Source organism: Amblyomma americanum, chromosome 1 (genome assembly GCF_052857255.1).
Source record: "Amblyomma americanum isolate KBUSLIRL-KWMA chromosome 1, ASM5285725v1, whole genome shotgun sequence".
NCBI classification, from domain to species: Eukaryota; Metazoa; Arthropoda; class Arachnida; order Ixodida; family Ixodidae; genus Amblyomma; species Amblyomma americanum.
In genome coordinates, this window is record NC_135497.1 from 286,502,748 (window position 1) to 286,529,631 (window position 26,884).

Sequence of the window (26,884 nt, forward strand, 5' to 3'; positions counted from 1 at the left end):
GGAGTGGTAGGAGTGGAGCCCTCCACTACGGCACCTCTTCATCTTTCACTCCCTCCTTTATCCCTTCCCTTACGGCGCGGTTCAGGTGTCCAACGATATATATGAGACAGATACTGCGCCATTTCCTTTCCCCAAAAAACCTATTATTATTATTATTATTATTATTATTATTATTATTATTATTATTATTATTATTATTATTATTATTATTATTATTATTATTATTATTATTATTATTATTATATTTATGTGGGTACACAGTGTCCACATCAAGGCAAGGAAAATCAAGGAAAGCGACGTCTAGCGTATCTCTGGAGTTGATATGTCTGCCTTCACGTAAACAGTGACCACACATCGATAATCATCATGCACTACTCACCAGATCACCTTAAAAGCTTTCTCGTCAATTCAGCTGATACCCATAAGTCTATTATCCATTTGAATTCTGCCAGTATATCAAGACATTACGACGACTTGGTAAACATTTTAACGCTAGCTGATTACGCCTTTTCACTCATTTGTCTTTCTGAGACATGGCTATCTGCCGATGGTGATAGGCTATTTGCTTTTCCCGGCTATCAAAATGAATACTATCTGAGGTCAACTTGTTGGCCCGGTGGATCTGCAATCTTTATTTCAAAACATATATCCTACAAACGCCGTCACAACATCACGTTTCAGACAGAGAAGTGCGAATTAGTGTAAGGCTATAGAATTTGACAAATACATTTTTGCTTCGCACAGAGACACTATGGTATTATCTATCGCTCACATTCCGCATCACACGAGCACTTTTGCCATCGACTAGAAGTGAACCTCTAAAATTTTAATCGTGAAAACAAGAACATCGTCATCTTAGCTGACGTTAATATCGACACAACAGACAATTCTGATAAATTTTGTTCGTTATACATAAACTGCTCGTCGGCCATGGATTGGAGCCATTATTAGCGTCACGTACGCGCATTGCTCATCAAGGCTCTAGCACCCTCATTGATCATGTATTACAAAATGTTATTACTCCTCAGATCGTAGGAGTCATCAACTTCGATAACACGGACCATCGCCCAATTTTCCTGTTAACCGAATGCCCCAATAACGCGACCCCCAAGAAACGCTACAAGCAATCATTTGATAGAAAGCGATGTATTGAGATAGGAATTCAGACTATAACTAGGAGAGTATACTACAAGGAACATCCGCCGCTGCTGAGGTTCAGTAAATATCCCGCGAAGCTCAAAGAAATAATTACCTCTTGCGCATCAATAAGTTCCCCGAAATTCACTTCCCCGGAACCCGTGGATGACCAAAAGCCTTCTAAGCTGTATAAATAAAAAATAACCTCAGAAAGGTATGAACACAGCAACTTAACGTTCACCTAAAAAAGTAGTTTCAACGATACTCTGATATTGTCTACGGCGAACTTAACCGCTCTAAACAAGTGTACTACCAAAATGAAATACTTAGAAATGGAAATAATACTCGTAAGAATGGGGTAACAAATAAGGAATTCTTGAATATAGCTTAAAACAAAACAAGCATAGCAGAAGTTTCTGATGACGAGAGTACTTTACTAATCAAACCGACATTGCTAATGCATTTAATTCCTTATCGCGCTGAGGTTCCTCGCCTCCAAGCAGATTCCGTGGCCCTCGTCGATGCTCTCATTCTTTTCACGTACACCTTGCTGCTCCAGACGGTCATTCAGGTAACTTCTAGTCTAAAAAATACCGCTCCAGGGAACGATGAAATCCCTTCTTTTAAAATAAAGCTGGTTAGTCCTGAGCTGTGTAATTTTCTTAGTGGCATTATTAATGCAAAAGCATTACCAGGCGAAAGAGTGTCCGCCAAATGTGGAAGCAAAAGGTAATAGATGTCGAGATCTCAGAGCTACTGTGCCCTTTCCTTTCGTTAATAACGTTTTCTTTCCTCAAAACACATGCTTTCGCGGAGATGAGGTGTCCACCAAGCTGTCGAGATCTGAGAGCTTTTTCCCCTTTCCTTTCTTCACTAACATTTTCTTTCCTCAAAACATGCTTTCGCAGGGTTCAGGTGTCCACCGAGATGTCGAGATGTGAGAGCTGTACTTCGCCCTTTCATTTCATCGATAGCGTTTTCTTTCCTCAAAACATGTTTTCGCGGGGTTGAGGTGTCCACCAAGTTGTCAAGATCTGAGAGCTACTGCGCCGTACGACGCGAGGGAGTCGTGGCAGCCGTCGCCTTTTCCGCACCACGAGCTCTTTAACGTCCTCGCGTTAAAGCTCAAGACCTGTGGATAAATTTTCTGTTTACAGCTAGGCTGGGCTTATTTTTCTGACGCCGCAGTACATGAGAGGACTGAAGAACCAATGATTTGAAGACATACTTAGGTTGCGCTTCAACGCTGAGCCCCTGGCTTGCGGCGCCGTTTGGGCGCTGCATTGCTGTGGCACTCTCCGCACCATCCCCGCAGCACGACCGAGTTGGCTTGCTTGCAACACCGGTGCCTGGAAGCTCCGGCCTTTTACTCCGCTGTTCGTTCGCAGTACGCGATGCAGCACTACACGCCTAGTCACCGTTGTCGAAGACAGTGGGGGCACTTCCGCGCAGCAAAGTGCGTACTGCCGTCGCATACCATTTGCAGAGGCCGTTACCCTTCAAGTACGGCTGCGCCTCAAAGCATACCTTCTGCCCCACTCAGAAGGCGTCCACCAGCGTTTCTCCGCACGAGAGCAGAGATGTAGGCACGCTTCGTCTGTTGAATAAGGAGCGCTCTTCGTCTCTCCCCGAACTTGATTACACCGTGGCCAGGTCGGATGAATGAGACCATTCCAACCCGATCGGCGATTACCTGCTTGTCATCGGGGTCACGCGGCTCTGTCGCTTCTGCCGGTGTCTTTTTGGCGTCTACATTGCGCACGACCTTCGCTTTGTATCTGCAGTTAGACCGCACAGGGCCCCACGCTGAATATATTTCGACGAGATCGCCTATCTTCGCCCTCCGGAACCGGCGGGCCGCCGTGTGGTGCCGCTAAAAGGAAAATGGACACTGTAACGGTCGGGGTGGTGAGTCACGATGAAACCGCGGTTCCTCTCATTGACGGCTGTTATTCGACCCTCAGTCACCACTTTGGCCGAGGAACTGTTCTGCTGCGCATGTGTCAAGAGATGTGCACGAGGCGCACTGGAGGTGCAGGCATAGACTCCTGCATCCGGTTCCACGCATATCTCTCCTGGAAACTTGTAAGTGGCCAAGCGAATCGTGGCCACTGGCGAGTCGAACCGTCCGAATGTCCTGGCCGGCAGCCGCGCGCGCTGTCTTTGGACACGGATGATGGTACGCCGCTGTTCTCCTTCTTCACTATCGTCTTCACATGCTCCAAGATGGATCGGAGAACGGCGTCGTCGTCATTAAACTCCGGCGCATTCATTCGGCAGCGGACGCTGCAACACAAGATAGAAGCCGAAATCAGTACAAGAGAACCTAAAGAACAATCTACTACTCATCCTGCACTCATTTGAACCATGGAAACCTTTCAGAGCTCTCCCCATACGCTCTACCCGAGTGTATACACCTACTGCTGACAAATCTGTCGAGTGCTCCAAGGCGTGACAATACAGGATCTGATAGGCCGAATTGATGAGTCTGAGGAAGAATCGCTACATTATGGTTGTATAGAGTACGGAGCCGTCTCCCTGCCGTGCACATGTTCGTTCTGCTAGAGATCGGTTTAGGCGGCCCCTTTGCATCGCGCGAGGGAGATGTCGAAACGCCGCTTTCTGGGCTGTCGAAAACAGGTTCCGGCGTGAAAGCGCCAGCCAGGTATAGACCTCCTGCATGTTTGCAAACAAACGAGGTGGCGCTGCAGCAGCTAGCGGGCTCGTGGTAGGCAAAAGGTCGGGGAGTGGCGTCGCGGACAGGTTTTGAGCGCGAGTTTTCAAGGGTTGTAGGCGCGTTTCCGGTTTCTGCGAATCACAGCTATGGTTGATGCTTGCAACTTAGTAATTTCTCGAAGTACACGAGCTCGCGTTGGCCACGTGTGGGGTATTCAGAGAAATAGTTTGCCACTGTGTATTGTATATATGGTTGGTAGTAAACATGTATAAACCGTTTCTGCCGTTGATTTATAATACGCTATAGGCATTGAATAAAATACGTTTTGACACTCTGCATTAGCCGGAATGATTTTACTTCGGGCCAGTAGTGAGGGGAAGTGCGTGCGCTCACCGTCTGTTGACACATGTGTCGCGCTGTGAGAAAAGTGGGGACAGCGTCGTGTCCCCGATCTCCTCTGTCTCGCTTAAGCGCTGTTTTTAGCCGCATGACCACGCACCAGCCAGGCCGACTTGTCCCCCTGTTAAACTGGGCAATTTGGTGAAAAATTTTGATTTCTGGAATTATTTTCTTTCCTAGCCCTGGAGTCAGTTTCGTGACGAAATATTGTAGCAAAATATTCAGTACAAACTTATAAATTACTCTTTTTTGATGTGTGGTCGTCAAAAATTGTGAGGTAATTTCTTTGATTTCTTTGAGGCTTTCTTTGAGTTCAGTGCCACATTTATTGGACCAAAGCGAAAGCAAAGAGGCCATAAATGAAGGAATAAACTTTAAGGTTTGTTTTCTGACCTTTAACATTTTCTGCGATTGGCATCACTCACCTTCGTAATTCTGTAACGCATGAAAATAAATGATCCCATTTGTCGCAAACTTTTCCTGAGACGTTGAGGAGCGTATTAAATCTCCCGATTTTTTTTCCTACACGTGCAGAACTATGTTAGTTATTCTTTCTAAGAAACGTTTTCATGTAACTCTGCATGCATAAGTACTGATCATCTAGAAAAAGAACTAATCGCGTCATCATACATAACCGGGCTTTGTGTACATGCTGGCATAAAAAAAAATGCGCACTATCTACTCAATTATTTAGGACCTTGGGGTGACCTGACGAGGGTGTTAATTATAATTAGCCAGAACTGCACCAGGTATAGCTAAAAATAAAAGGCATTACTGAAATTGGCGTAGCAATTTCATATTTGCACCAAGGTTAGTTACATATCGCATGCATGAATAACGAAAACACTTTCCATTGCCGCGTCCCCTCTCAATCTCGCCATGTGTCTGTCAGTAGCGCGTCTGCGGCTGCTTCTTTCCAAACAAGCTTCGCGATCATGTACTAATTCATGAAACATGACACATGCATGATGCAATGAAAAAGCATTTGGCGTTTAGCACACTTAAGGTACGCTATTCTAAGCGCGCCAACGCGACCGCGCAAGATTGACACAACTTATCAGACTTCTTTCTACTCGAATCAAATAATTACGTCGTTATATCAAGAAACGGTTTAAAGTACATATTAAATGCCATAAAACGCGCCATTAAAATATGATGTGCTTTTAACAAAAGAACGCTTTCCTTGGGGGCGAGTGAACCTGCCGGCGCCCCGTGCACACCGGCTCAAGGTGATAAATACGTGTGCAGCTACATATGTGCTTTTTTTCCCTGCGCAATCATGAGCCTACTATCCTGATGTTCAGGTGAATGAACGCAGTAACTTGCATGCTATTAAGTACAGTGAATGGCAGTGCCGATCGACTCCCAGACTTCGCGCTATACTACCGTGTCCCAATGCATGTTAGCCAATTTCCTAATGCGGTATTTATATGCGAGAAACCTATCGAGGCTAATTTAAATTTTCTTTTATGCTACTACGCGGATCCAACAGTGACGAAGCTGGTCAATACATGCTGCTTCTGCAGTGCACAGGCTTGATGCAGCCGCCGGCAGATGCGGTAAGCACGGGCAGGCGAACCTCTTTTGCCTGCCATGCGAAAGCCGCTGCTAACATCAGCGCCACCGCATCTTCGTGACGTCGCGGGGTGAAGGAGGTCTATAGACCCCCTGCATGTTTGTAAACAAACGAGGTGGCGCTGCAGTCGCTAGCGAGCTCGTGGTAGGCAAAAGGTCGGGGAGTGGCGTCGCGGATAGGTGTTGAGCGCGGGTTTTCAGGGCTTGTAGGCGCGTTTCCAGTTTCTGCGAATCATAGCAATGGTCGATGCTTCCAACTTAGTAATTTGTTGAAGTACACGAGCTCGCGTTGGCCACGTGCGGCCTATAAAGAGAAATAGTTTGCCACTGTATTGTATATATGGTTAGTAGTAAACATGTAGAAAGCGTTCCTGCCGTTTATTTATCCGCTAGGCATTGAATAAAACAAGTTTTGACACTCTGCACTAGCCGGAATGATTTTACTTCGGGACAGTATTGAGGGGAAGTGCTGGCCTTGTTTCGTTGGAGCAGACATGCGCTTGTCGTCTGCTGACATACGTACGTACGTGTCGCGCTGTGCGAAAAGTGGGGACAGCGTCGTGTCCCTGATCTCCTGTCTCGCTTAGCGCTGTTTTTAGCCGCATGACCACGCACCAGACAGGCCGACTTGTCCTCTTGTTAAGCTGGTCGATTTGATGAAAATTTTTTATTTCTAGAATTATTTTATTTCCTAGCCCTGATGTCAAGTTTCGTGACGAAAAATTATAGCAAAATATTGAGTACAAATTTATAAATTACGCTTTTTAGAAGTGTGGTCGTCAAAAATTGAGGTAATTTCTTTGATTTCAGTGCCGCATTTCTTTGACCAAAGCGAAAGCGAAGATGCCATAAACGAGGGACTAAACTTTAAGGTTCGTTTTGTGACCTCTCACATTTTCTGCGAATGGATCACTCACCTTCGTAATTCGCATGAAAATCAAATGATTACATTTGTCGCAAACTATTCCTGAGACGTTGAGGAGCGTAATAAATTTCTCGATTTTTTTCCCTACACGTGCAGTGCTGTGTTAGTTATTTCTTGTAAGAAACGTTTTCATGTAACTATGCATGCATAAGTACTGATCATATAGAAAAAGAACTAATCGCGTCATCGTACAGAACAGGGCTTTATATACGTGCTGGCATAAAAAAAACTGCGCACTATCTACTCAATTATTTGAGACCTTGGGGGGACTTGACGACGGTGTTAATTATAATTACCCAGAACAGCACCAGGTATAGCTATAAATAAAAGGAATTACTGAAACTAGCGTAGGAATTTCATATTTGCACCAAGTTTAGTTACATATCGCATGCATGAATAACGAAAACACTTTTCATTGCCGCGTCCCCTCTCAATCTCACCACGTGTCTGATAGTAGCACGATGGGGCTGCTTCTTTCCAAACAAGCTTCGCGATCATGTACTACCTCATGAAACATCACACATGCATGATACAATGAAAAAGCATATGGCGTTTAGCACACTTATAGTACGCTATTCTAAGCACACCAACGCGACTGCGCAAGATTGACACAACTTACCAGACATCTTTCTACTCGAATGAAATATTTACGTCGTCATATCAAGAAACAGTTTCAAGTAAATATCAAATGTCATAAAACGCGCCATTAAAACATCGTGTGCTATTAACAAAAAAACGCATTCCTTGGGGGTGAGTGAACCTGTCGGCGCCCCGTGCACTCCGACTCAAGGTGATAAGTACGTGTGCAGCTGCATATGTCTTTTTTTTTCCTTGAGCAATTATCAGCCTACTATCCTGAAGTTCAGGTGAATGAACGCAGTAACTTGCATGCTATTGAGTCCATTGAGTGGCAGTGCCTATCGACTCCCAGACTTCGCGCTTTACTACCGTGACCCAATGCCTGTTAGCCAGTTTCCGAATGCGGCATTTATGCGCGAGAAACATATCGAGGCTAATTTAATATTTTTATGCTACTACGCGGATCCAGCAGTGACGCAGCTGGTCAATAAATACATGCTGCTTCTGCAGTGCACAGGTTTGAAGCAGCCGCCGGTACCTGCGGCAGCTGCGGGAGGCACGGGCAAGCGGAACCTGTTTTGCCTACCATGCGAAAGTCGCTGCTAACATCAGCGCCACCGCATCTTCGTGACGTCGCGGGGTGAAGGAGGTCCATACCCAGAACAGTCCAGCGAGCACTATGGCGACGCTGTTGTTGTTGGTGACTGACATATACCCACACGAGAGGGACAGGCCACGAAAGGAATTCAGTCTGGTATTACCGGGCAGGCTTTAGGCAGAGAAAAGAAAACAGTTAAAAAAGGAGCAGCGATTCCAGTACAAATAAATACAAAAAACATAACATGAGCTTAGATTGACAGAAAAAACGACGAGTAAAGAAAATAAACATAACACACACACAAGTTCAGCGTGATCGGCGCCCCTGTAGCAGGTAATCATTCCAGTGGAAGAAAAATGAACTTGTGACCCGCCGCGGTGGCTCAGTGGTTAGTGCGCTCGGCTACTGATCCGGAGTTCCCGGGTTCGAACCCGAACGTGGCGGCTGCGTTTCGATGGAGGCGAAATGCTAAGGCGCCCGTGTGCTGTGCAATGTCAGTGCACGTTAACGATCCCCAGCTGGTCGAAATTATTCCGAAGCCCTCCACTACGGCACCTCTTTCTTCCTTTCTAATCTCAGTCCCTCCTTTATCCCTTCCCTTACGACACGGTTCAGGTGTCGGCCGATATGTGAGACAGATCCTGCGCAATTTCCTTTCCCCAAAAACTAATTTTCAGAGAAAGCATTTTTGAAAAAGTATCCTCAAGGAAACTTTTCGGAGGGAGGCAAATCGGCGGCAAGGAAGGAGGAAACGGTCCAAAGTTTCAGGTTCATTGCAGAAAGAACACCCAGATCTATGAAGGTAGAATTTTTAGGGAGGAATGTCTTATCGGAAGCTGGTCAGATCATCTCACACCAGTGACGAGAAAGGCACTGACTCGAAATTTCACCTGCACTTTAAACACAGAATTTCTTGGAAGGGAAAGGGCTCCGAGCCGTAAAGGAAAGCAAGTTCAGTACAGGCCTGCTCAAGAAAGAAGACGCGAGCAAGTCCGTCATCTCATTCATGTGAATTTTCCCGGTTTGGAGATGTCAGGGCTGTACAATGTGAAAGGGGATCAGCCTTAACAATGACGCTACACTGCTCAGCAGATAACTCTCTGATGACCATGCAGAACATGGCCAGAAATTCTACGACAGAAACTGCGCTGTAATCGGAAAGCCGAAGAGCGGAAGCCCAGTCAGGATGGGATGAATAAATGTTTCGGCCGGCCTTTTCTTTGCACTTTACAGCGTCAGTAGCAATATTACATTGCGATGGGTACTGCCCTGTGGTCCTGTAAGATGCTATACAATCTAAACATGAATAAGCGAGTAAAACGGATCTGTCCTCTAGTGCACACCCTTATAAAGGGGGGGGGGGAGTAGCCGAACCCACCAGCACGCAACGCTTGCTCCAGCTCGGGCTTCACAACACGTTTACCGAAATCGCCGAGGCGCAGTGCACCTCACAACTAGAAAGATTAGCGGGCACGAGAGCAGGACGCCAGATCATGGAAAGTGTCAGCATGCGTTACCATGCACAAGGCCAGAAAGTCGCTGTTCCGGACGCGATCAGACAAACCCTAAGAGTCGACCCGATTCCACGAAACGTCCACCCAGAACACAACCGGGGAAGAAGAGTGGCCAGGGCCATAGCTTTCCTACACAGCCACGGAGACGAAACGGGGACAAGGTACGTTGACGCCGCGGAAAACGCAGAACGCTCGCGATTCGCGGTCGCGGTCGTCGATTCCAGTGGCGAAACGCGCATAACGGGAAGTGTAGCGTGCGAGCGTGCGACCGCGCAGAAGAAGCGGAGGAAGCGGCGGTGGCCCTCGCCCTCACGGATCCGACGTGCACCACAGTTCTCTGCGACTCGAGACAAACGGTCAAATACTTCGCCAAAGGATGGGTCTCACAGACAGCGGCCCGAATCCTGAGCAATCGAAAATTCCAGTTGGAGGAAGCTTTTCAAACCAGAATCTAGTGGTTCCCGGCGCACATGGGAGCAGTATCGAACACATATCGCAACCGAAACGAGACGGCACACGCCAAGGCGCGCGAGCTCGCGAACCACGCCGGCGACCGTCGTCCATGGGGCAGCACCAAAGACTGTTTGACCACATACAACGAAATTACCAAGGACCTCTGCCTGGCCCGCCGAACCTTCCCTCCGCCCAATGACAAGCTGGACAGGGCGGATGCGGTGGCCCTCAGACAACTGCAGACGCTCACGTACCCAACTCGGCACAATTCCAGACTCTACCCCGGAACATACCCGACGAATGTATGCAAGGTCTGCCACACTGCTATAGTAACTTTACCCCACATGCTCTGGGACTGTAGCAAAAACCCTGACGGTGCTAACTCCGGAACCCTCCCGCCACGGTGGGCCGCTGCCTTGCGCAGCCCCAGTCTCGGTGACCAACTCTGGGCCGTCCAGCAGGCCCGCGAGGCGACGGCGAGGCAACACCTCGACGTCCGCATGTGGAATACCTAAGGCCCCGTCGACGAAAACCCTGCAGGACTTTTGAATAAAGTTGTTACCAGACAAAGAGAACAACTTACTCCCTTTCTACTCCTTTCTGTTTAGAGTGTAGCCAAGGTAGGCACAGTAAGTGACTTCGCATGGTTGGGGGATATGTTGTCAAAAAACATTGGCTGTTGTTTAGCTCTGGTTAACCCTAGTTGAAGTGCGAAAGCTTCGTTTCGTCGGCACGTCGTCTACGCAGCGTCTCATTCTGACCCTTTCAAGAACTCAGACCGGCCTCTTCCGCAGTTGAAGAGTCAGTCCGGGACGTGGCATGACTTTTATTAGGCGCATCATCGTTACGACGCTTCTCGAGCCGAGCCGTGCGGCGCGTTCTTCTGGTATCTCTTAAGAGCGTTCTCTTCCTCGCTTCGTTCTGTCGTTGCTGCGTCTCATTCGTGCTCTCCAGGACTAAAATACTCTGTGGCAAAGCGCGCATATATATATATATATATATATATATATATATATATATATATATACATATATATATATATACATATATATATATATAAATATATATATGTATATATACCCCGCGAGGCGACACCTCCTCTCCCTCTACCTCAGCGGAGCACATCTGATGGAGCGGGTGGCGACGGGAACGGCGTCGACGGTGGCGCCATCTGCTGGAGCGCAGCTGCGGTGTTGCTAGGTAACGGCGGCTCAAGGTCGTTCGTCGGACACCGCATGTGGCATGCGGTTTATATGTGCGGCTGCCTACATACGGCATACGGCACGACGAGCCGAAATGGCTCGCTGGCTGGCGTAGTACAGCTTTCGCTTTAAAACAAGTTAAAATCAGATGAGAAGATGCTGGGCGGGACACACAGCGACGCAGGTTAATAATAATTGGTTTTTTTGGGGGGGGGAGGAAATGGCGCAGTATCTGTCACATATATCGTTGGACACCTGAACCGCGCCGTAAGGGAAGGGATAAGGAAGGGAGTGAAAGAAGAAAGGAAGAAGGAGATGCCGTAGTGGAGGTCTCCGGAATAATTTCGACCACCTGGGGATCTTTAACGTGCACTGACATCGCACAGCACACGGGCGCCTTAGCGTTTTTTCTCCATAAAAACGGGAACTCCGGATCAGTAGTCGAGCACCCTAACCACTGAGCCACCGCGGCGGGGCGCGACGCAGGTTCTCGTACACCTTTTGTGGCTGACACGACGCAGCGAACACAAGGCGACCTCCCATTTACGCACGATATGCAAGTAATGGACGCGTTGTAGAACTCACCATTACTTGAGGGAATAAACCTGAGCGATCGGCTCCTGCACGCACGAGAGATGGACACCGGTTGAGCAAAAGGAAAAAAAGTATCGAAGACTTGCTGACGTTTTGTGAGAAGGAAATACACACCTACAGTTCGAAAAGATTCGAGGTCGGACGACCTCTAATCCACTACGGCCAGAGGGGGGGGGGGGGAGCTCCGCAGGAAAAATCCACCGCTGCGGAACCTTACGGCTTGGGACGTGGCCCTGTAAAAGAGCGGTGCCGTGTTCACTATGGACAATAAAAAGTCTGTACGAGCACAAAAGGAGTAAAGCAGCTACTGTACACCCTTAAGCACGCGTTTACTCCGCCTAATACCGACAGAGGGGAGAAATACCGTGTTCACTCCTGCTTCGGCAGAGAGTAGATTTAAATAAGGACCCTCCTGGCACTCGGAGGGTACATAGTGTCAGTCTCTCATCTCGCCGTGAACCTCCTTGCTTTCACGCTCTCTCCTTAATTTACCCCTCCCTCTGCGTGTGTGATTGGCAGAGCACGCGTGTACGTGATGCATCGCACAGCTAGCGGCCTGTTTCACATTTAGCACCAGAAAAGGTCGAATGCTTCCAGCGCACGCGTGAAACAGTCGCGTCGATTGCGCCAGCGATTTGCACAGTTATTACCGAGTGACTTGAATACAGTTTTACATTAAAAACTGATATCACAACTGTAGCACTAAAGAGTGAGGAAAGTTCGCGTCTTTTAAATACGTCGAGGAGTTCTGGTCCTCATGGGGGGCGCTCATAAGCAGTGATGGACATGTTCTAGGAGAAAGCCGAAAAAGGTGAACGTCGCTACTTTCTCAGTATCACTATAATCAACCAAACTACATTAACAGCAGAACAAAGGCCATATGTCTCTCTAATTAATGTCGTCCTGAAGCAGTTGTGGGCACCTTACCACCGAAAAATTCCTGATTTCAACCGCAAACCTAACTTTCTGCCGCCTTCTGCTACGCCTGCCTTCTCTTGGAATTCATTCTTTTACCATACCGGGCCATCGGTTATCTTCTCTTCGCATTACATGCCCCGCCCATTCCTTCTTGATTTCGACTATGATGAAAATAACTGGAGTCTGTTCTCTCACCCATTCTGCCCTATTCCTGCCTTTTCACGTTGTACCAATCTTCTTGTCATATCTCGCTGCGCTGCCGTTATTTCAAATCTTTTCGTAAGTTTCCACCCCGGATGCGTGTACTGGCAGCGTCCTTCGTCAACTCTCTTACTTGCAAGATACAACTGCTATATACTATCCTTTAATGACCCGGGAGCACCTGCCAAATACACTCCACCCCGTTCTTATTCCCCTACCCCAAAAGAGGATCTAGAAAATCCAGTAACTGGTAACCTGAGAGTGACCACCATACGCTCTTAGAAAAAAGGTAGTAGTGCTTAATAACTTTGGGGTAGTAACTCGTTGCCACGTATGTTACTACCCTGTTAGTAACTGGAAGATTAGTTACAGTTACTAATCCATTGAGTTGGTAACGGCTGCTACCCGCAGTTAGTAACGGGAAGCTTGTAGTATTTACTAAGAAAATGAATAGAAACTTTCGCATATGTTTCTTAATTTGTGCATACTAGAAAAAAGCTACATAGTCAGTTTGACTACACCCTGAAACCAATCAGAGCTGTCAGAGCGTGCTCGTCGTAAATCACACACTTGGGTTTAGGCTTATTGCGCACTACATGTACAAATTATACGAGGTGATGGCATCAACTTTACTGGGCACAGAGGTTCAGAATGCAAGAAAAACCCAAACAAAAAAGATTCACACGCGCGCACTGGGCTTGCACAGGTAAGTCTTTCTCAGTCTTATAGAATCCGTAAATCTGACTCTCAATTACGGGCTAGTGGCTCTTACCCGTTGAGCTAAAATACCAGCGTTAATTATGAAGTTGAGATCGTAGAAGCAGCTTAGTCTAACTAACCGCACGCCCCTGCAGAAATGTTTAATGAAAAAACCGACTTATTTGCACTACAGTCTGCATAAGTCATATTCTTTGAGTTTATTTTATGGCTAAAGGAGCGGTTATTAACTGGGTAGTTACTCGCGACCAGAGTTAGTAAGAAGGTAGCAAGGGCTACGTTTACTAACTCTACCTTGAAGAGGGTAGTAAATAGTAAAACGCAGTCCGAGTTAGTAACTGCTGCACTTACTACCTTTTTACTACCCTTTTACTAACTTCTTTTTTTAAGAGTGTGTGCCTAGGTAGTAGCAGGCAGTGAAAAGTTAGTAGCGATGCAGTTACTAACATTTTGCTTGCAGTTGTTAACAATGTACTAAATTTGATTTAATGGTGTAGGAGGTGTTAACGTGATGTCACGGGCGCCATTTTTCTGTCCAGCGGTTAACTTCGTAAGTGCAGGATGGGCAGGACAGTACAAATTCCTCATTACATGTCTAACTGCAAGTTTCATCAGGTAGCGCTATAGCTGTGTCAAAAGAGGCGCGAGTCAGGGCAAAAACTTGAACATCTGTTGGATCTGCTTATATCTCGATTGCACCATGCATAGAAGCTTCGCGTGACAAACGCGCAAGCCATTCTGCACTGAATCATGGTGCCTTACAAAAAAAATCAGAAAATAAACGCCCTTGTACTACGCTGTTGTCAAGACGTCACACAGCACACTGGCACCTTTTCCGTTTTGCCTCCATCGGAACACGGACGCCGCGGCCGGCTTTGAACCTTGGATCTTGGGCATTGTATACGTGAGCAAGTGGTACACCTGCAGCTTCTTTCGTGTTGATTACACATGGGCTAAAGAGCAGGCCATATAGAATCACTGAGCGCTACGGACGCAGAAATGCAGTGTGCACAATTTGCGCGCAGTGGTTTCACGAGTTGAGAAACGTGGCTCACTGGGCATGACGCGTTTTTTTTTAGTTTCGTTCACAAATTAAGCCCTCTCACGCATTTACATCGTTTTTAATCGAATCAGTCACACAAAACCTGTTTCAAACACAGCATTTCCTTTTGCTCTTATTGTCCCTACATTTTTGAAGCGAAAAGCTTCACTACGCCAGTCAACACCGCGCATCGCGCGAGCCGGCGTATGTCGGAGCGCGAGTGACGTCACGCAAGGCGCAGGTGGCCGCCGCCGACTCCGTCGCCTTTTCTCTCTCGCTTCCTAGTCTCACCGAGCCACAGGTGTTCCGCAACTGCTCAGCGCCGCGCCTTTGCTCAACATGCAACTTTCAGTTTTCACTTTTCTCGTCCTTTTTTCCTCCCTCCTTTACCCCTTCCCTCACGGCACGGTTCGGGTGTCAACCGAGATATGTGAGACGGTTACTGTGCCATTTCTGTTCCTCAAAAACCAAACAAAACAAGTGAGCCTACGCCGTTCATAAAATTCATTTGCGTTGACAACTTTGCAAAGGCTGTTCATTTTCACGAAAGGAAAGGCGCACAACCAGCTCCGTGCGTCAGTGGAAACTTAAATCTCGCTTTCATGTACATGGCGTTGGTGTCAAAAGCCTGCTTTGATGGCGTTCCGCTCACTGGATAGGCAGTGCGCCCTCCCTGCAACCCTGGGAGGTCGCATGCAGTTAATGGTTGATCGCGAGAGATTGGTCCCCAAATGAACGCTGCGGCCCAGGTATTGCTGCAGTGCCGAATGTCAGCACAGCGCTGTCAGCGCTAATTCATTAATTCCACATCTTTCTCTCACCACGAATCAATGCATGAATGAGGCGTCCACATATCCAGTGAGCTAGTTATGCGACCTTCCTTTGCTCAAAGCGATCGCCATCTAGAACAATATCAACGCCAACGCCAATGAACACTATGAACGCCGATATCTTTCGCTTTGAGTATGCTGGATTAGCTGAGCTAATACCCATCATTTTTTTTCTTCTAAGCGAAAGCTTTATTGGCCGCAGGTTGAGCAGTTTTGCGCGATTCCTTTAGAGCCGTGCTGCGCATACGCGAGGAGTTGTGACGACCCACTGCCCATTTCTCTCTCCCGCTTCCTAGTCACAACTGCGCATTCACCACTAGTAGCACCGAGCCACAGGTGTTCCCCGGCTGCAAAGCGCCGCGCCTTTCCTCAACATGCAACTTTCAATTTTCAGTTTTCTCTTTCTTCTTTCCCTCCCCCTTTGATCCCTTCCTTTACGGCGCGGTTCGGGTGTCCACCGAGATATGTGAGGCGGTTATTGAGCTTTGCGCACTCGCCTCGTCATCTGGCATAAATTCACACCGCGCCGCGCGGCTCGCCGCCGCCGCCGCCGTTTGGTATGACTCAAAGAAAGGAGCCTAATAAAATTGGTGCAAGCATACATAATCAGTCGACTCAGCTACGCTACACCATACCTTAACATCCGGGCCCCAGAAAGAGATAAGTTGGACTCAATAATTAGGAGGTGCTACAAACGAGCATTAGGAATACCCATAAGCACCTTAACGGAAAGACTCCTAGCTATGGGGATACACAACACGTGGAAGGAAACGGCCGAGGCGGTCAGAACAGCTCAGCAGGAAAGACTTAGCCAGACTTATACAGGCAGAGCCATTTTAGGCATGGTAGGATTGCAGGCAGACAGAGGCATGCAGCAAAAACAAGACATCCCGAAGGAGGTCAGGGAACATCTCAGAATAGACCCACTTCCGAGAAACATGCACCCCACCTTCAACAGTGAGAGGAGGGAAAAGAGAGCAGAAGCCCTCATGAGACGCTTCAACGAAATGAATAACGAGACGGTAGCATACACGGATGCGGCGAGCGGTAGACTGGGAGCAGCTGTAGCCTCAGTGGTGGATGGCAAGGGTACAGCAATATCAGCAGCTACGATACGCAGCCGCAATTCGGAAGTAGCAGAAGAGGTAGCAATAGCGCTTGCTTGCGTGGGAACAGAGGCAAACTATATAATAAGTGACAGTAAAACAGCCATCTACAATTATGGAAGAGGTAGAGTCGCATCAGAAGCGGTGCGGATTCTAACGGGGAAAAAGATGAATAGAAAAATTAGCCTAATATGGGCACCAGCTCATACGTCAGTACCAGACAATGAAGCGGCGCACCTTCTAGCTCGGGATCTCTACCTCCGAGCAGAAGCGGAACCGCCAGATTGCAAGGAACTAGACCAGAGACTACAAACATACACAGAAATTATAGAGAATTACAGACTGCAGAGAAGAACTGTCCCTCCTCCGGACAAGGAGCTCGGGAACAGAGAGGCAGTAACCTGGAGAAGGCTACAGGCCGGAAATTTCATAAACCCGGTATGGGCGTCACACGTCCTACAAGACGAGGACATAGAAGATAAATGTAAAAAAACGTGGAAAGAGGGGGAGCCTCGACCATATAATTTGGCAGTGTGTACACTCCCCAGGGGTGAGGGAAGGAATAGATAGTAGAGAAGGCTGGGAAACCCTTCTGCAAAGCGCGGACCCCGCGACCCAGAAGAAAGCCATCCATCTGGAGGCAGAGGCCGCGAAGAGCCAACAACTCTTTGCCTCCATCTAGTCGCGGAGGCCCTGGCCTCTGCCCCTAGGCCTGCGCGCCATGGGTAGGGAGTAGAGGGCCTCCATTTCTGATGGAAATAAAAGTTTTTGGAACTGGAACTCGTCGTTGCGCTCACCTCCGCTCGCTTCGCCAGCTGCGTCGCGTGCCTGATAACACGTCGCAGGATTGAAAACGAGAGCTCGCGTGCGCCGCAACCACATTGTGTCGTCTTAATGCGATAACAACATAGCTACACAATCAGACTAGCCTGGACTTGTAATCAAGATTAAACAACGCTAACATGCCATGCCTTACCTTTCGCTACGTATATCCTTGCATAGCCGAGCTAAACCAACTAAGCCGCAGCGTTCATTGCGTGACAACCTCACGCGATCAACCATTAATTTAACCGCCACCTGCCAGTGTAGGCACGTTGCTTGTCTAGTGTGCTGAACGCACTCAACGTTACAGGCCAAGCCGCGTCTACTTGCCCGATATACTGCAGCTTTCGCTCTCTAACTATATTCATCAGTAGTTGAACCGCAGCTAATTTTTTATCATTAGAAATTCTGTTTTATTTGTGTTTATTTTTCGTTTCTTGTTATTTTTCATTTATTTTGTTTTATTTTTGTACTAAGTATGCCATCTCACGCATTTACATCGTTTTTCATCGAATCGGTCGCACAAAACCTGCCTCAAAGAAATCATTCATATTCATCATTTTAATTAACTAATAATTAATCAACCAAACTATTCCCATTTCTAGATCTACACACGCACTATCTAACACAATCTAACTTTTGCTCACTAATCTCCACAGAACGACATAATTGTGCGGACAAAATTGGCGGTCACTTTTTGCTGACGCGGCATAACAATTATTGCTTTCGAATTAATAAGGGTCGTGACAACGCGGTGCGCTGAGGCTGTTAGCAGACGCGAGCAGACAGCGCTGCTTGCTCCTTTCACATGACTTGCAGGCCTCAGAAGCCAATGAAAAGGCACCAGAAACGGTGGCTCAATGATTAAGGCACTAGGCCGAAGTATCCAGGAACCTGCACCAAGTTCTTCGAGCACAGTGTGTGCATTGCATCGCCTGCGGTTCCGATAAGTTCAGCATTACTACGGCAACAGCCATTGCCGGTATCCCCCCCGAGCTCGGGGCCTGGGAAAGGCAGATGAGTGAACTCTGAGGCGCCTGCAAACACACACGTTGTTGCGCCCAACAACTGCAAAATATTTTGATCCGAAAGTGAGCGGGCGACGCACAGTAGTTGGTGGCGTCCACCTATTACCCCGCCGTGGTGGCTTAGTGATTAGGCGCTCTGCTACTGATCTGGAGTTCCTGGGTTCAAACCCGACCGCGGAGGCTGCGTTTCGATAGAGGCGAGACGCCAAGAAGCCCGTGTGCTGTGCGATATCAGTGCACGTTAAAGATACCCAGGTCGTCGAAATTATTCCGGAGCCCTCTACTGCGGCCCCACTTTCTTCCTTTCTTCTCTCACTACCACCTTACTCTCTTCCCTTACGGCACGGTTAAGGTGTCCGCCGATATGTGAGACTTATGCTGCGCCATTTCTTTTCCCCCGAAATCAATTTTTTTCATTGTGGCGTCCCGCCGCGGTGGCTCAGTGGTTAGGGCGCTCGACTACTGATCCGGAGTTCCCGAGTTCGAACCCGACCGCGGCGGCTGCGTTTTTATGGAGGAAAAACGCTAAGGCGCCCGTGTGCTGTGCGATGTCAGTGCACGTTAAAGATCCCCAGGTGGTCGAAATTATTCCGGAGCCCTCCACTACGGCACCTCTCTCTTCCTTTCTTCTTTCACTCCCTCCTTTACCCTTCCCTTACGGCGCGGTTCAGGTGTCCAACGATATATGAGACAGATACTGCGCCATTTCCTTTCCCCCAAAAACCAATTATTATTATTATTCATTGTGGCGCCCACCTACAAATTGAGGAAGTTATGGGCCTCTTTTCTCAAAAGCATATACTGCAAAATCCACGAACGCTATCACCTTGCAATGCCGTTCCGTGGACACCCTGGCAGCGCTGCAACACGCTGTCGTGCTCCACTCTTAAAGGCGAAGCTTAAGCGTCCCTCCAATTTGTTCGCGTTCCGCCTCCATCGAAAAGCGGCCGTCATGGCTTGGGGGCTCGAGTACTGAGCCCGAGTTCCGAGTTTGAACTCGGGCGTGGTGGCCATCAGGCGCCAGCAAACACTTCGGAACGCGAACGAAACGCTTCCGGCGTGCTCAGTCCTTCTGGATAGCCACAGTCAAAAGCCACCACGCGGCAACGCAAGTATGGTTTGCGCTAACATATTCATCATCATCTCGCAATTCGTCACACGAATTAAATGGCTGTGCTTTTGCCAATGCTATTGGCGCCCTCGTTCTTAACAGGCCTCACCTGGTGTGCTTGACGCGACCGGATAGAAAACGAACATGAAAATAAATTCAGGCGCCAACACGGCGAGGACTTCGGTTGAAGCGACTCAGGCGTCATAGGCAACCATTGCTGTCACGTGAGTGCTTACTAATAAAGTAGCGCAACCAGTGCATAGAGGCTGGTAGTGACACTACCTGCTGCGTATACGGGGCAACAAAATACGGCAAAGTACGCACCCATAACAGAATAGGAGTGAAATAATTTAAAAGAAGAAAAAGGTCCCGTAGTGGATGTCACCAGAAAAATTTCGGCCATAGGGGGACCTTAAAATGCACTGAAATCGGACAAGTGTCCTTACTTGCACACTCGGACCATCACACGATACACAGAAGCCGCTGCCCTACAGGCCCCAGTAAGGTAAAGCCCCCAATTAACTAGATTATAAACTAGTTTTTTGAGCGGCTTTACAGTAAGGTGCCTCGGTGTAGCGCACCGCTCGCATCGAGGCACCCTAGACCTGAGTAGGGTAGAGTCGATTACGGAGGTCCTTCAGCAAACTCTACAGCTTTGCCAGGACGCGTACACCTGAAAAGCGATGTGCGCCTCAAAAACGCATTTCTAGAAAAAATGAATGGTCTGCTAGGTTCCCGGGACGCTTCTTAGAAAGATCTTTTGACGTGTGGCGCGCTGCTCACACGACAATGAATTTACTACTCTGGACAGATGGATCGACTCCATCCCGCACTTACATGCCTTATCAGGCAGAAACGCGGCACTCTCTCTGCGTACATGGTGCAGCGCGGTCCTAAAAGCAGTACCAAAGCACCGAACCCGTACGATACAAAAGCGGCCACTTACCAGCGAGCAACGCAACGAACCACATCCGCGACAGACGCTCCTCGATGCACGGCTACTGCAACGTGTTCTGCGACGGTGTGGCCTCTCGTCTTCGTAGACAGCTACTGCAACGCGCACTGCAATACAGACTGCAGAAAAAAAAGAAGCCAATGTGGCGTTGTTCTATTGGTTTTTCCAGCTTTCGCTCTCTCCCAAGCATCGCTCGCATGCCCCAATACGGCGCACACACGAACGCCGCACGTGACCTCACGACACCGACTGATCCTATCAGACGACACTGCGCTGCGCGTTCCCGCCCCGCTCTCTCTCTGTTCAAGCAACGAAAAAAGGAAGAAACCATAAGCAAAAAATTGTTAATTGTAAATTGGTTTTTGAGGAAATGATGCGGAGCAGTAATTGTCTCGCATATCTCAGTGGACACCCGAACCGCACCCTAAGGGAAGGAAGGAAGGTGGGAGTGAAAGAAGAAAGAGAGAAAGAGGTGCTGTAGTGGAGGACTCCGGAAAAAAATGAAAATTGGTTTTTGGGAATTCGTTACTGCTGCTAGAAAGGCGCGCGCTGCGTCTCTGCCTAGCTCTCCCTCAATCAGTCTCCACCGCAGTTCTGTACTTGGAAGCTCGTATTCCCGATCTTCACTTTCGTTTTAACCTGTTAACTGTCAGGACTTTTTTGCGGGGATTTGAGTCGCCTCCTGGTGTAGCTACTATTTTCGTCTCCCACCCAGCCCTTTCTCTCACTCCTCATTGGCCAAGGGTAGGCCTACCTCAGGTTGTATTTACTCAGAATCTTTTATCCAATATTGGTGTGGATCTCAGTTTTGTATGCAGAGTTTGTTGGGCAGAATCCCCTGTGGATATTACTTTGGATTTTATTTTCCCACCAAATGCCAAGCATCTACCTGCAGGGATATTACCTGGAATCCTCTTGGATAACCTTGGCCAGTACCCGCAGCATACTGTAATTGCTAAAGATGCGTCTGGGGTCGCCAGGAAGGCAGGGGTTGGTATTTTCTCAGAGTCTCTCTCGTGGAACTTTTCGGTCACAGTCCCGGATTACACAACCATATTTCTAGCAGAGTTTATGGTTCTGGGGCTAGCCGCTTTGGCAATTCCCACAACTGTTTCTCAGGTGATATTCCTCTCAGATTCTCTGTATTGCTGGCGCTGGAGTCCACGCGAGACGCTTTTTTGAGACGCTCACTAAACTTTTTGATTCCTGGATGGATGAAAGAGGTGCGCTTCGTTTGGATACCAGGCCACTGGGGTATTTTACAAAATGAAGCAGCAGAATTTTTGGCAAAAGCAGCTCTAAATGCACCAGTTGCCAGTAGCGTCCCTAATCTTGTTTCTTTTGAAATGACTCGATTTCAGCGTTTTCAGTTTATAACCGCCGCATGTAACGATACCTTACTCTCTACCGTCGACTACCAACATCTCATGTGCCCATGGAAGACTCACGCGTGTAAAACCCGGCAGTGTGAGGTAACGATGACACTCATGCGGTACAGGATTCCCCGCTTAAATCTGTACTTATGTAGATGAGGGTTCAGTCCCACAAACCTTTGTGCGGCTTGTGGTGAAATAGAGACATTGGAGCATTTCTTGCTCTCTTGCCGGAGGTTAGCACACCAGAGGAGAACACACCTAGAAATTCCCATTACAAAATTGGGTCTCACCTTGTCGGTTTCTCTACTCCTCTCTTTCGACAGGGGTTTTGCATTGCATCAAGTTTGCTAATACCTCCACAATTATATAACAGCTATCGGCAGATTCCCTTGCTAATTGTTTAAAAAATTTCCGCATTAAAAAAAGCGTTTGGGTATTTTCATGTCCTTAATTATTTAATTTTCAGATATTCTCTCCCGATATTTTGTTTCTTCTTTTTTTTAAATTACTCTGAAATTTCACCCAAGGCACAATCTTTAGCTTTACTCCGATTTTTCCTATTCTATGCGGTCGCCCCACTGAACCCAGGCCAATTCGCCGTCTTGGGTATGTGTCATGTGACCAAGGCAACAACAACAGCAACAGCAGCAGCAGGCTGACTACGCACACTGTAGGACAAAGGCCTCTCCCTTGTGAACCTGAAGGCCATTGGCTGACAGGCGCTTTTATTAGCACTTATGCAACTGTCTCAAATTAAGCCTGTCCTGTGCCATCCGCAGCCACTTTCCCATGCCAAATTTAATGCGCCCACAACTCTCTCAGGTGTTCCATGACCTCGGCGCGACCGCCTCAAATCGAGCTCCCTCCAATCTGCCCCAACAGGCTGGAGACTTTGCACATTGCCCAAAAATATCTTCAAGATCGTTCCCGCCTAGTTCCCAGCTTTCTCCCAACGCCCATATTTTGGTAATCGGACCGTTTTTAAGCACTGAACGATCCCTTGAAGATACGAAGTGGCACCCGCCACGGTAAGCCTACCGCCGACGCCGCGTCCGCCACGCCACATCCTGTGCAGGCGATCGAAGTCACCGAAGAAGGCGTTACGCTGGTCACGATTCTGGCCTCACCACAGGCCTTGCCAGCTCCCGTATTGCAAGCTACCCAACATGTCTCCACTTCAAAACGTAGAAGAAGACCCCATTTCATTCAGCACGGTTATGTACGGCCGTAGAACCCGCAAGCTTCCCGAACCAACCCGCCATCGACACACGCTCATCTCAGTTGGCTTTCACCTCCCTGCCTCACTCGCGTCTGCATCGGTGAGTCATATCTTCGACCTTATCACGTCCACCGCCCACCTCACTGACCACGCACGCGCTGAAATCACTGCATAACCGAGAGGACAAAAGACTTCTAATTATTCGGGCAAACTCCAACGACACTGTGAAACGCCTTCTCAGTGTTTCATGAGTCCCCGGCGTCTCAGCGTCCTTCGACGTCTAATCGGGCCCCGGCGTCTCATCATAAACGGCTTCTCATCGGAAACTGGCATTTCATCGCTTTCTAACTCGAATCCTCACCACCTAATCCCGTACGAACGCACAGCCGTTAACGCTGCCTGAGGAATGTTCCGGATTGACCGCACCATGCCCTGTCCTAACTCCTGGCCGGCATCCCTTCTCGCACCAATACCATCATCGGCGTACGGATGATGAGAACCACGAACACCGTCCTTGTTTCTTTTGAGGGCCGCACCGTCACAGGAACAAGCTATTTCGAACAAATAGCGTAACGCCGCTACCCACACCGTCCTCGTGCATTTTGCTGCCTTCGCTGACTTCAGTATGGGCACAGGAAGTTTCAGTGCCCTTCCACCCAAGCACACTGCCTTACCTGAACCACCACCTACCCTTCTCCATGCGAACGCTGCCCATCCCTGTGCGCCCTGGTGCCTGCGCTCCCATAAGGACCATGTTAATTACCATCGCCGAGACCTGCCCGGTCCGCAAGCAGCAGGACCAGGCTCCAGCGCAGCCCTCTACAAAGGCAAGACCTTGTCACAGGACCTGTTAAAATGCCTACCATAAAGGCTGTTTCAGCGAACGTGTTATCTCGACTACTGAGCCGGAGTTCCCGGGTTCGACCCCGACCGCGGCGGCTGCGTTTTTATGGAGGAAAAACGCTAAGGCGCCCGTGTGCTGTGCGATGTCAGTGCAAGTTAAAGATCCCCAGGTGGTCGAAATTATTCCGGAGCCCTCCACTACGGCACCTCTTCTTCCTTTCTTCTTTCACTCCCTCCTTTATCCCTTCCCTTACGGCGCGGTTCAGGTGTCCAACGATATATGACACATACTGCGCCATTTCCTTTCCCCAAAAACCAATTATTATTATTATTATTATTATTATTATTATTATTATTATTATTATTATTATTATTATTATTATTATTATTATTATTATTATTATTATTATTATTATTATTATTATTATTAATATTATTATTATTATTAACGTGTTATACACACACGTCCGCCCGCCTAACTTTCTGCCGCCGCCTGCTACACTTGCCTTCTCTTGCAATTGGATGTAATTGTCCAACAGATGTAAGGAAGGTTGTAGCTTTCCAACCTAGAAGACAGCCAGGAGTCCCTGGACCTTATCGGCGGCTTCAGCCAGTCGGAAGGTCTTCAGTTGAACCTCTGGATCGGAGCTGGGATGTAAGGTATCCCATTGGTCTAAAAGGTTTACGCTTCTTCCCTCCCTTATGAACGGACAAGTGCAGCAGACTGCACTCTCAATACTGAACAAGAACCGTCAACGTCATTTTTGTCCCGACCCCGCCGCGGTGGCTCAGTGGTTAGGGCGCTCGACTACTGATCCGGAGTTCCCGGGTTCGAACCCGACCGCGGCGGCTGCGTTTTTATGGAGGAAAAACGCTAAGGCGCCCGTGTGCTGTGCGATGTCAGTGCACATTAAAGATCCCCAGGTGGTCGAAATTATTCCGGAGCCCTCCACTACGGCACCTCCTTCTTCCTTTCTTCTTTCACTCCCTCCCTTATTCCTTCCCTTACGGCGCGGTTCAGGTGTCCAAAGATATATGAGACAGATACTGCGCCATTTCCTTTCCCCAAAAACCAATTATTATTATTATTATTTTTGTCCCCGGCCGCATGGTCAAAATGGGAGGGAATGCCGCTCCTCGCAAGCATGCCCTAGCGCTTATCCGTGTCTCTCCCGCGTCTGATGAGACCGCGGAAAACGATCCTCAACCAGAGACCACTTACGAAGAATACCTTGAACACCACAGGTTGGCTGGGCGCCCACACCCTCTGCCGCACTTAGACCTAAGCAAGATTGAGGAACACACACGCAGACACCTTCAAACGAATACCCGTAAATCTAAACATTTAATAATAATAATTGTTTTGGGGGGAAAGGAAATGGCGCATTATCTGTCTCATATATCGTTGGACACCTGTACCGCGCCGTAACGGAAGGGATAAAGGAAGGAGTGAAAGAATAAAGGAAGAGAGAGGTGCCGTAGTGGAGGGCTGCGGAATAATTTCGACCACCTCGGGATCTTTCTTTTTTACGTGCACTGACATCGCACAGCACACAGGCGCCTTAGCGTTTTTCCTCAATAAAAACGCAGCCGCCGCGGTCGGGTTCGAACCCGGGAACTCCGGATCAGTAGTCGAGCGCCCTAACCACTGAGCCACCGCGGCCTAAACATTTCGTATCCCACACACTATGAATCGTAATGTCCGCACTGTGGAGAAATAGCCTCGGCTTGTCACATGGTGTGGGCTTGCCAACTAAATCCCGCTATCGACAACTATACCAAACCCAGACCCGTGGCAGTGGGAGGCCATACTTCTCAGCGGAGATTCCGATCAGCAGCACAGACTGGCGCGCAGGGCCCTCGAGGCAACGCAAGCCAGTGGACTGTCGGAATAGGGAGCCCATTACTAGCAATAAATAGTTTTCCTCCTCCTCCCTGAGAGGGAGCCCGATGGCATACAGTGTTCCTGTATATGCTCCCGCAGGGAGCAGAGTTGTGCGAAGGTCCGCCATCATATTCCAAGCTGTGCGGGACAGCCACCGCTCGTGCGTGCAGGGGCTGCGTTCATGGGCTCGCTGTGTAGAGCGCTCGGGCTTGTTTTTTTATTTACGTACAAATTACACTCGATCGCAATTTTTAACCATAACGCCAAAAACTCATCTTGGATATGCAGAGGGTGTGCATACAGCATGAATCGCCAAAGGTTAACAGCAAATTGTAGTCCTAAGAAATTCTTTTTTTTTTCTGGAACAAGTAATTTGAGTTGAACAAGCAGTCTCGATCGTTCCCTTTGGAACAGCGTCTGTCCCGTCCTGTCTTCCTCTGTGCGCGTCTTAAGAAAAAAAAGTACAGTGATGAATTTATTTTTTCACACCTAGCACCGCTGCGTGTTCTGTGCGAGTTATGCACGGAAAATATGAAATCGCATCTCCATTGAATTAAAATGATTCTGCAGCTTGTTACAAGCAAGCAGAGTAAAGCAACACCAATGAGTTGAACAGACGATTCTGGCATAACGAAAAAATTCCATACTCAATTGGTTGCTTAAAACATTTCACAAAATGTACCCCGTTGTTAAATGCCGTGGAATAACGAATCTTTAAATGTTTTGGTCATAGGGGTTTAACGTCCCAAAGCAACTCAGGCTATGAGAGACGCCGTAGTGAAGGGCTCCAGAAATTTCGACCACCTGTGGTTCTTTAACGTGCAGTGACATTGCACAGTACACGGGCCTCTAGAATTTCCCCTCCATCGAAATTCGACCGCCGCGGCCGGGATCGAACCCGTGTCTTTCAGGTCGGCAGCCGAGTGTCATAACCACTCGGACACCGCGGCGGCAATCGTTAAAGGAACTTGAAAGTACTCTTTCTCGTTAATAATATTAGCTTACCTAATTTTTATTTAAAGCATTATCTTTTGATTTGTGTTAAATAGTTATATTTCGTCGCGCTTAACGCGGCCCATTCTTAAAAGCCACTTTAATCTCCGACGCATTTCAGCCGCCGAACTTCCAAATGGCAGTTCGTAAAACGCTTTGCCGTTTCCAGTGCAGTTGCTGCAGTT

At 48.2% G+C, this 26,884-nt stretch overlaps 1 long non-coding RNA gene across 1 annotated transcript in view; it reads right to left on the reverse strand.

Annotated features, from left to right (window-relative positions):
- Positions 1 to 2,913: 2,913 nt before the first annotated feature.
- The window catches only part of LOC144097761 (uncharacterized), a 133,365-nt gene continuing 109,394 nt past the window's right edge, over positions 2,914 to 26,884 (reverse strand). The window contains exons 4-5 of the long non-coding RNA XR_013307094.1: positions 11,645 to 11,679; positions 2,914 to 3,423 (exon numbers count right to left, since the gene is read on the reverse strand). This is a non-coding gene — a long non-coding RNA (uncharacterized LOC144097761). The remainder of the gene's footprint in view (positions 3,424 to 11,644; positions 11,680 to 26,884) is intronic.